The sequence below is a fragment of the Lactuca serriola genome, chromosome 4 (assembly GCF_051521515.1).
Source record: "Lactuca serriola cultivar US96UC23 chromosome 4, Lser_US96UC23_V15, whole genome shotgun sequence".
NCBI lineage: Eukaryota > Viridiplantae > Streptophyta > Magnoliopsida > Asterales > Asteraceae > Lactuca > Lactuca serriola.
The window spans coordinates 244,262,411-244,267,619 of record NC_136411.1 but is presented as its reverse complement, the minus strand read 5'-3'; the positions used below and the strand labels follow the sequence as shown (position 1 = coordinate 244,267,619).

General features: G+C 30.7%; 1 long non-coding RNA gene across 1 annotated transcript; it reads right to left on the bottom strand.

Annotated features, from left to right (window-relative positions):
* Positions 1 to 2,374: 2,374 nt before the first annotated feature.
* Positions 2,375 to 4,978, bottom strand: LOC145100576 (uncharacterized). Its single transcript, XR_013705135.1, has 3 exons — positions 4,321 to 4,978; positions 3,753 to 4,023; positions 2,375 to 3,597 (listed from the first exon to the last, which is right to left on the bottom strand). It is a non-coding gene; the product is annotated as an uncharacterized LOC145100576 (long non-coding RNA).
* Positions 4,979 to 5,209: the final 231 nt, after the last annotated feature.

Here is a 5,209-nt window from a genome sequence, read left to right as displayed (position 1 = left end):
ATTGTACTTTGTTAATCACATAAAACTTCTTTGTACACAACATTTGATGTGTAGATTCCATCATTATCAAAAGTTTTTTACGGCTTTACTAATACCTTGGTATTGACATGTGATATTCCTCTTGGACAACGTCATAAACACCTACGTTTAGAATCGTTTGTCCTTGAGCTTTATTGATTGTCATAGAGAAACTAAGCTGAATGATGATTTCAGATCTGGTTTTTTGAAATCATCTTTTTAAGAAACTAAGCTGAAAGATGATTTCTTATATGCTTTCACATATAAGAAACTAAGCCTACTACTGAGTTTTGATCATCTTTCATAATCCCATGCATATTTAATTATTTAGAATGATTCTTATATGTTCCATTGATTGTCAGTAGTAGGCTTTCACATATATAAAAATGCATGGGATTATGAAATATGATTTTAGATCTGGTTTTTTGAAACACGATCGCATAAATATGTACATTTTTTAAGATTTCATATATATTTGTAATGATTTTAAAGCAGGCTTTCACATTTATAAAATAAAAAAGTATATTAATATTTTCAATAGTTACTGTTAACCAAAATTTTAATCTCTCTTTTGAAATATTTCCCATTACGGAAATCATTGATATAAAATTTAAAATTTAATTTTTAATTCATCAACATGTTTTATTAAAAATAATTATTTTAATTCGTTTGTGTGATGGGTTTGATACAAAAAGAAAATGAAGTTAAAGATATGTAGCTTTCTAAGAAAAATGAAGCTGAAAAGGAGTAAATTATCATTGTCATTTTTTTCGTACTGGATTTAGAAAGAAAACATATAAGGTGCGAGTTTATTTTTAAGAAATTGATCTTAACAAATTTGACACTTTTACAGTTTTAATGAAAAACAGTAACATTCACCACCGTTTGATCTTAAGTTCATATTTATTAGACTGACCACACCATATGCAAGGAATCACTTGAAGATATGTTAAAACGTCACTTTTTTGCTTAACAATAGACCCACTTTAAGTATACTACCTTTCTTGAATTGTTATTTGTTAACTTATTGTTACAAGTCAAATGTGACCATCATCTTTAAGTTTAGGGACCTTTGTTGTAAATAGGAAAAGAATAATGCTTTTACCCATGTATTAAAGGACTTATGCTATTTCTAACATTTACTTGAATAATCAACTTGTATTTTCTAGTTTGTTCCAGTTTGGTTACTATGATGACTTGTATCTGACGCAGTGAAGTTATAACATCAATAAACAGAGGTTATGTGATTTTATAAAATGGGGTAACTCAAATCATTAAAAAAAATCATTTGACCATATAACTCAAAATTCAAAAAACCAACTATCCAAAACTCGATAAAAGCACGAACCTTGCTACCTTGAAACATTGAATTCGAGTTAATGCATAGTTTGCATCTCCATTCTTTGCGAACGACCAATATTGACCAAAAAATTGACCGTTACTTGGATTAAAGTTTGACTACAAACGATTATGTGTCATTGACAAGGATCAGAACACCATATTTTTTTTCCATTACCTTTTATTATTATTATTTTTTTGGTTTTGTTTTGAAGAATGTTGAAAATATATGGTTAACGGAAATAATACCAAGAATTCATAAATCCTAAGATGATTATCCGATTAGATTTTATGTATGTCTTATAAAGATCTAATAAATACATCTAAGTGATTACCGCACCATAAACTTTATTTCATATCATTATATCAAAAAATCATTACAAATTTTTTTAAGGAAAAACCAATGTCTCTTTGACGCTTTCCGGTTAATTATTTTTAAATGTGAAGGATATATATGTATATACTTTGTGTGTTCATTGTGATATGACATGTTTTCAAAGGGAAATTGTTCGCTCGTAGATTTGAAGTGATGTTAATCAATAAAGTCAATATTTGTGTTTGATGTGTAGTTATTTAGATTTCCATTCACATTTGTGGGACAATTGGTTTTGATATTATCATTTGTGTTTCAAATAACATCACAATATTTTGAACCGATTAAGGAAAAATGATATTCTAAACCAAAAGTGAATACAAATTCAGCAACTCCAGGCTCAAGTAAATATGATTGTTAATTCGGACGCTAAATGTATCAAAGTACTTCAGACCATTCATGAACAAAAATATATTGAATTGATAATCAAACAAACAAGCATGATGCAAACAAGAAAATCTAAACCTCATCCTAGATGCAATTTTTAGAAAACAATATTGACATGGTTACAGCAAATTCCATGTAGTAAAGTAGAAAATCAAGAGTAGTTGCAGTATTTGAAATCGTGTTCTGTCTCCAAAAAGAAAAATTGTTTAAAATATTAAATACCATTCTTGAAGAGGGAAACATGAAACACAAATTCAAGATCACTATGTCGTATGCAACCCCACACAAAGAATAAACAGTTATTTACTTACATGAAGATATTACAGAAGTAGTTGATGGAGTTCATTTACATACATGATGAAACTAACAAAAGGTACTCAAGTCATGGTTGTGAACTGCTACATGTCTCGCCCTGAACCAGCCCTAGCGCTACAGATGCCACCACACACGTATTATGGTACACACTAACCATCCTAAATCACAACCACCATGGACTTTGAAATCTTAGACTAAGGAAAATGTTAAAAGATGAACTACAATAGTGACACAAACACATTATACAAAAAAAAAATTACAATAATAAATTAAATTAATTAATATGCATTCCTACTTTTGTATATAGCCGTATGTATATTGCCACAAAACACATATAGAGGAACGTAAGGTGTCATAAATAAGAATGCAATTTCTGTTTTTTTTTCAACTAAAATACATTTTAGATCACTAATTTTTACAATTTCAGTGCCAAAAAAGTTTCTATTAGTCCTTGTTTTTTAGGTTTCTTTTAAAAAGTTTCTATATAGTAGTATAGCTATTAAAACTTTTAAATGAAAATTTTGCCCATAGAAAGTTGAAAGAAGTACACCACAGGAACCATATTTGGGAATAATGTATTATCCTTTGATTTTGCTTTAAACTTTCAAAAAGGAAAACCATTTTTAACAATGTTATAAACTTTTATTCAAGGATAAATGAAAATTACAAATTTAGTCCTTGTGGTATATTGTTCATTTTAAGTTTTTGTCCAAGGGCAATATGGTCAATATCAAATTTGGATAGATAAGTCAGCACTTGAAATTCAAAAAGATAACCATGGTCAATATCAAATTTTTTGTCCAAGGGCAATATGGTCAATATCTACAACTGTTGATGTCAAACTAAGTCAGCACTTGAAATTCAAAAAGATAACCATGGAAGAATATAGTCAAACGCAATAAAAACCTTGAAAGATGTACCATAGGTTTGTTTATCTAACATAAGCTTCATTGTAAGCCCCAAATCACATGGTTGAACAACATAACCTTGTAACATAAGCATTGAACATATCTTTCATCTATAGCATCATATACATTTAACAGTCAAGCTCAAAGAAAGGGTGGCAAAAAATTTGACCAAATTAACCCTGTAAGATAAGTACCAGTACCAGCACCTTATTGTAAAGTTGATGTTCACCCCCACCCAACACCTTGAGGCGACCTTGGCTTCAAATATAAAAATTTATCAAAGGTAAAGTTTATCATGTTCATTAATGGAGAGTAAGGTTTTCTACCATTCCAAGAACCACCACATCCATAAGAAGATCCAAAAAAATCAATTTAGTTTGAAATCAAAGTGTGTCTAGGTAAAAACATGTTACCTGGATGTGGAGCAATGAAAACGCTTTGTTGACATATCTGCAACAATGAAAATCTAAGCTTGCTTCTGTTAAAAATAAACCAACTTGATGATGGATTTGTCAAGCACATAGTTTAATGAAAGCTTCAACTTGGAAAAATGAATTTTGCAGCATACAATCTCAGTAGCATATATACTCTACACTCACAACTTCTAACATCGATCCAGAGTCTACATTTGAGTCAATATCTGTCCATCAGGCCATTTTAGTTCATCTTCATCATCTTCTTCACCTAAAACCATAAAATTATGTATCAATTTTCGGTATAAATAAGTAAATAACCATAAAACGATATCAAGTTCAACGAAAACCTAAAAATCAACCTAAACTAAATCAAATTCAAGTTCAAACAAAAAACCCAAAATTTTCTTTTAACGGTTTTATGAAAAAACCCAGATGAGCTTCTTTATCCAAAATCAATATATAGATTGTTTTTCAATAGTAAAATACTCACATACAAAGATTTATCATAACAAAGTGAACCATGATGAACTTAAACATCTGGCGGGTTAGTTATGTGTTGACAAACCTTCAACCATTGCATAAATTTGGTAGTATTGTTCTTCACGAAGCCTATCATATAAACCATACATAAAATTCGTAAAACTGGGTGGTTGTTTTTAGGGCTAGGGTTTTCTTGAAGAAACAGTGGGAGATAGAGAGAAAAAGCAAACTTATGTATGGGCCGTAATAGAGGTGAGGGAATGTGGTGACGGTTGGTGGCAGCAGAAGCAAGAGAATAGAGTTTCTTGATGGTGGAACGGGGAGGGGGCGTTGAGAGTGGCGGAGGCGGCTTGGTTTCTGAGAAAGTGAGAAAACGGGTAGAAAAACTCGTGAAATGGAATGGGGAAAGGCAGTTTAAAATTTGCTTTGAAGAAGATGGAGAAAACTAAGCGATGGATTAGGGTGAAAAAGAAGGGTGGCTATGGATGGCAGAGAAGGCAGACCAGAAATACAAGAATGGAAGTCGCATCTCGAGCTCTCTTGATCTACTCTATCAACTTCAAAATATCATGATGTCTTTGACATTATGTGATCTGACCTTAGAGGTAATTGACAACCTAATCTACATATTAAATGGAATATATTAAAACTCGCCTCTTTAAACCAAGATTGATAAATAGATTTTTGTGTTTGTGTGTTTTTTCATTCCCATGAGAAGACTCTTTCATTTGCAGATAGTAACCGTTTTCCTATGTTCCCAAATTTGACCCATCTTGTGTTGAACTTGGAACTCCGGATGGATCGTTCATTACGAGCATTGCTTTGGAGATATTAGATATCAGATTATCTAAGCTAGGATATATATATATATATATATATATATATATATATATATATATATATATATATATATATATATATACACACACACCACTATTTTCCTAAAGAAGCTAACAAAAGGGAACAGAGGTACA